This window comes from Musca autumnalis, unplaced genomic scaffold (genome assembly GCF_047663935.1).
Source record: "Musca autumnalis isolate F117 unplaced genomic scaffold, ASM4766393v1 scaffold_4, whole genome shotgun sequence".
Classification (NCBI taxonomy): domain Eukaryota; kingdom Metazoa; phylum Arthropoda; class Insecta; order Diptera; family Muscidae; genus Musca; species Musca autumnalis.
This window is the reverse complement of record NW_027411977.1, coordinates 77,482,057-77,488,157: the sequence shown is the minus strand read 5'-3', so window position 1 is coordinate 77,488,157 and position 6,101 is coordinate 77,482,057. Positions and strand designations below refer to the sequence as shown.

The window sequence follows — 6,101 nt, the reverse complement described above, 5'->3', positions numbered from 1 at the left end:
TCTGTAATAATTCCTCCAAATACTTTACATATTTCTTGAAAATTTTAAAACAGTTTAAAAATTTACTCAAAAATTAAAAAAAATGTGTAACACAAGTTAATATCCTATGGGAATGAAAATCATTTCGGCTACATCGGTGAGTTGAGTGGAATATGCTGATGCACCTATTGTGATTGCAGCTGACTGATGCCCAATGTTGTGTCTGTTCTTACATTATTTGCTACGATCGCTTACGTAACTTTGCTGCAACATTTGTTCGTCGAAACTATGTCTGACGTAGAGGAAGAATGAGCCCAAGCAAAGGCGGCCATGCATTTATCATGACAAAGCCAGGACTTATCTTGGTACCCTTTCATCTCAAGTGGACGTTGGACGCTGAACTACCCGTGGTGTCACCCTTCTTTACAGAAGGTAGTGGCCTAAAATGAGTCGCGATTTCACCCATATGAGTGTTAAAAACTTGGGTTGGGAGTTCGGCTAGTAACCCACCGTTCAAAAAAGAAAATCATAGTACTATGAAAAACCAAAGAAAAACAGACCCCCCTCTAAGCATGGCATGTAGTTTGAGAAATTGTTCAACATTTGCCTGACCGAATTGACTGTAATTTTATATTTAATATCTATAATGATCTGCAAACTGCCCCACGAAAAGCTCTGAACAAAGCTCCCAATTTTAGGTTTTTAGAGGCTTACAGCTAAAAATATCTGGATATTGTAGTAATAATACCGTTGAATGTCTTCCAACGATGCTTAAGTATTTAAAGCATTTAATTCCTTAAAATTTCCAACAAATACTGTGATCGCCTGAACATTAATGTAAAAGCAAACAACTGTATTTAAGTGTTCACTTCTTTGCACTGAAAAGTATCGTAGAAAATTTGCTTTCGTAAATGATTGAATAGTTCGTTCGTCTGACCATAGCCAATAAAAAGCACAAATCGTCATCTCCATTATCATGAGCATCGTTAGAAATATTGCTGTCAACACCAAGCGAGACATTTGCAAGAAATGTAATTGACAGTTTGGTTAAAATGTTCCACGAGTTCCACGAAAGCAATGATGCAAAAACACTTTTGAACATTTTGTTGGTCAGTTCATAAGTCGTCTAGAGGAAAAAATCCACATTTTTGTTTGCAAATGGTAAATGGAGCAACATGGAGCAGACAAAGTAAAAAACAACAAGTGTTATTAGGTTTAACAAGTGGCTGGAATTTGTCAATTTTTTTGCCGAAAAGAGTAAACGAATAAAAACTAAACAAACATTTACACAAAAAGTTTGAATGCCATTTAAGTGACCAACAAGCAAGCAAGTGTTGAAGAGACAGACAGTTTCTCAAATCATTATTTGCAAACATTGTCAAAGAAAAAAGTTCACTAAATTTTACGTGACCGTATTGCATACTCGCAGATTAGTAATTAAAGTGAAATCTAATATGGACTCACGTCTAAAATTGATGTTACTGTTTCCCCAGAGAAAGTGATGAGCATTTGCAGTTCCTTTAACATCTTGCAAGACGATTCTACTTTCGGAGCAGTTTCAACACCTGTGTTACTTACGAAAAAGTTGAGATTGACTAGCCTGCAGCCATCCAAAAATGCGTCCATGTTATTTATTGTTTGAGTGATGAAATCCTTCGATTCCCCATCCTGAGAATTTATAATCGTGATGACCTTGTAAATCACTGGTCTGTCAAGATCAAAACTGTAATGTAAAAAAAAAGCAAACGGAATACATAATATTTTAGTCACCACTGTATCGATATCATTTTAATGGTAGTAATATTATGTTGCAAGCAATAGCTGATGTAACTGTTATAATTACCCAGCATAAAAAATGTCGGATGTCCGACACATCTGAACAGTTTCGGAAACAAAATCACTCACATTTCGTTCCGATTTCTATACGATTTTTCGTAGGGAGAATGTCCGAAGTAAATTTCTCTTCTAATGTACCAATGTTTTTTTCCGATTTCGGTACGAATTCGGAGCGAAATGTCGAAAACAAATTTCCCTTTGCACAACAACCGCCTTTTGTATGTATCTAACAGCAAGGGATTGGTTTCATTTTAGTTTGTTGTCAAGAAACAAAGTGGTTGTTTATAAAATTAGCATTTACAATTTTTTAAATATTTTTAATATAAATGTAAGACCTGGCACCGTCGAAATGTTGTTTATTGCTGTAGTATGCAATACCAACAAATTAGTTATGTGTTTTTCGTTGAGAATCAACGAACTCATAGCAGTGGGAACAAATTGGTTTTGCTTGGAACTGAAGTTGCTCGAATTTAGGTAGTGCCAAAGAAATTCTCGATCAGAGTGTTTCATTGCACACGTACCTATTTGAGCGAGGAATTGACACTTGGGTATAAAAAGTTTCTTGTTGAAAAACAAGAAACAAGGGAACTGATGAAGATCTGTGGCGAGATTTGAAACTATAGTCTTCCCTGCCTTACCCATTGGTAAACATAACCAAATTTTTGCCACTAAGAAATTAAAGTTGTTTTAACAAAATATTAAAACAACGACTATGGGAATATTATTGAAATATTTTGAAAAACTAAATAAATGCAACATACATACACAATTTTACATTGTTCTACTATAACTTCAAAATGATAACTACAGCTAAAATCATCTTCCAAAAAAAAAAAAAAAAAAACTTAACAAAACAAGTAAGTAAGAACGATAAGTTTGGCCGGGCCGATCTTGTTGTACCCTCCACCACGATTTGTTGCTTTTTATTACTCTTGGATGTTTTTTAAAAACAATAAAGATGATGGAGCTGTGCTTGTTGTTGTTGTGGTACAGATGTTATTTGTTTATAATTTTTAAGATTTAAAGTCTTCTTAGGACACAAATACACTTTTTAGAAAGCGAAGAGGAGCAAGAAGGCCATCATAAAACAGAAAAGACCCATAGCTTCAGAAAGGGCGAAACCCAAGATAGCGTAGGAGAACAATTGATGTTTCAATGATGGATTTCTGGCATAACCAATGATGAGGGAACCGAATACTGTTCCGATACCGGCACCGGAACCAGCTACACCGACTGTTGCAGCACAGGGAGCACGGGGGAGGTCTGGAATGACCTGATTTGTGGCAGCAACGGGGGTTGTGTTCTGAGCGGCCAAGGTTTGGCTTTGGCTAATGACTGCGCTGCTCAATGGTCGCAAGTATTTCTTGGAGCCGTTAAGGAGAGCGGTCCTGGCAACGGGGGCAATACGGGAGACTGTTGATACGAACATTTTGATTTGTTTTTTTATTTAAGTTTTTTTGTTTGTATTGAAGTAAAATTAGTTTCCTTTTGTTTATAAAGAAGACTAAATACCAAAGCAAAACAACGAGGCCAACCTTCAAAATACTGAAATTAGGGAGACACCGTTCTATGGGGGCTATATCAAAACGTCGATCTATACCGACAAAATTCTGACGGAAATCTTATAGACTCAACGAAGACGAAATTTCAAATTTCCGATATTTCGGTAAAACCTTCAAAACACCGAAAATCAAGAGGTACACTTCCATGGGGGATATAGTAAGACGTGGACCTGATAATTCACTTCTGGAATATTTTATAACCCCATGGAACAACAAATTTCAGTCATATCGTCAAAACCTTCAGAATTACGAAATCCATGAGGTATCGTTCTATGTGGGCTATATGAAGGCGTGGAACTGTACCGACAAATTTCTGGGCGAAAGTTTTATACACCCAACGAAGACTTAGTACCAAATTCCTGACATTTCGGTGTGGTAATGATGCTAAAACCTTCACAACCAACAAAGACTAAATACCAAGTTTCAGTAACTTCAGTGGAATATTGAAGCCTTTAAAAACCCGTAAATTGGGAGGTACCATTCTATGTGTGAAAGTTGAATACTCCCAACGAAGACTAAATACCAAATTTCAGCCAATTCGGTGGGCTATTGTGGCCACAACCCTCAAAATAACGAAAATCGGGAGGTACGGTTCCATGGGGGCTATATGAAGGCGTTGACATATACCGACAAATTTAGAGGGAAAAGTTAAATACCCCCGACGAAGACAAAATACCAAATATCAGTCATTTCGGAGTAATATTGAGGCCACAGCCTTCAAAATACCGAAAATCGGGAGTTACCGTTCTATGGGGTCTATATGAAGGTGTGGACCTCTACCGATAAATCACGAAACTTATCCACCAAACATCATCAACATAGGTTCATGATTTGGTATAGCACCCATATAACGGTGCCTCCCGAGTTTCGGTGTTTTGAGGATTTTAGCTACAATTTTTAACCGAACTGAATGATCAACAAACTTTGACATTTGAGGCTCTCAATGATCAAATTGGTCCATGTTTTGGTATAGCCCCCATATAACGGTACCTCCTGATTTTCAGTATTTTAAGGATTTTAGCTACGATTTTTAACCGAACTAGGTTTAATATGACATTGGAGGCTCTCTGTTGTCACGAAACTTTTCCACCAAAAATCGAACTACCTGCAATTTGACATCTGAAGTTTTCAGTGGTCACAAAACTTCTTCACTAAAAGTCGTCAACCGTGATCACGAAACTTTTTCACTAAAAATTGTCAAGCGTACCTCTCGATTTTCGGTATTTTGAGTGTCTTAAATACATTTCTTTAGAGCTCGGACCAACTTTGGAAGTTGGTACCTACAATTTTGAGGTAGTTAAAGACTTCGTCTACCTCGGCACTGCCATAAACACAACAAACGCAGAATCGGCAGGCCTAAGCTTCGATGGAGCATACAAGTGGATGAAGAAATGAAAAGGCGCGGTATTCTAAAAAGTCAAGCGAAAAACAGAGAGGAATGGAGATCTTTTCTTAGTTCGGTCTATGGAACAAATGTTCTGTAATGGGCCAACTAAGTAAGTACGTAAGCTACATTTCTTAACGGAACTACCCGTAATTTGACTTTTGTGTTTTCCTGTAGATATAAAACTTTTCCACCACCGTAGGTGATACCTTGCTCTTGACTGAACGTATTTATACCCTACACCACTATGTGGTTTTGGTAAAAATGCATGTAACATCGCGAAATATTCGTCGGAGACCCCCAATGTGGTATACCAATCTTCATATCTCGGCGAGATAAAGCGATTTTGAGATGTGTGTCCGTCCGTCTGTCCATTATAAATTGTAATCAAACTCCAGGCCGTTATTATGGACCGATCGTCACGAAATTTTGTATGGAGGTCGGGTTCAGACCAGAATAGATCCCTAGTTTTATTGGTGATGATCGTGAAATATTTAGCGGGTAAAATGTACCAAAAACATAATTTTTGTCTAATTTTGTAGGTGCTCTGTTGGTCGCAATAATAGTCCGATCAACGCGAATATACTGTTGGTGTGATCACTGATCAGACATACTGTTCATGGAGTCAACAGTAAAACATTTTTATTGAGGAAAAGGTGAATTATAAAGTCTTCACAACTCCTTCTGCTACATTGATATTCAAAATCAATATTGTAAAATGATATCCTGAAAAACAAATCCGAATGTGGAGCAGCATAATTAACATTGTTTTTCTTCAACCGGCCTGTTACAAATCACTGTATTCACAAATTGCCATTTCATAGACTGCCTTTTGTGAATGATAGTGTTGTGTTGATTGTCTTGTCCTAGTTGGAAATGTGTTTTCGCTTCTTGAGGTTTCTATATGGCCACTGCACTGCAATGACTTAACCATTAATGCGGTCGGTATTGGCTTTGGTATGATCTGTATTTTAGTGGCTTGAGTTACAAAGCAATAATACACAACAACAACACGAATGTATTTCAGTTCATACAAAGTAATTTACAGCAAATTATCTATTCCATAAAATAGGAGAGATTCTTATAGCAAGACTTAGCCATATGGACGGAGTCATACAAAGTCAGCAAACTGAGATTAACATTTCATGTTGAATATGGTTTAATGATATAAAAAGACATACACTGAAAAAAAATATTTTGAAATTGTGTTTTTTTGGCTGTGCCTGTTTGTTCAATATGGCCCAAAAAAGTATTTTATGCATTATAATGAATTGATTTAGTTTATCAGGATTTATCAAAAAATATGTACACTTAGAACAACTTTATAACTTCTTCAACAT

At 36.7% G+C, this 6,101-nt stretch overlaps 1 pseudogene; it reads right to left on the bottom strand.

Moving 5' to 3' along the window:
• Positions 1-2,735: 2,735 nt before the first annotated feature.
• Positions 2,736-3,267, bottom strand: LOC141401570 (ATP synthase lipid-binding protein, mitochondrial-like; annotated as a pseudogene).
• Between the last annotated feature and the right edge of the window lie 2,834 nt (positions 3,268-6,101).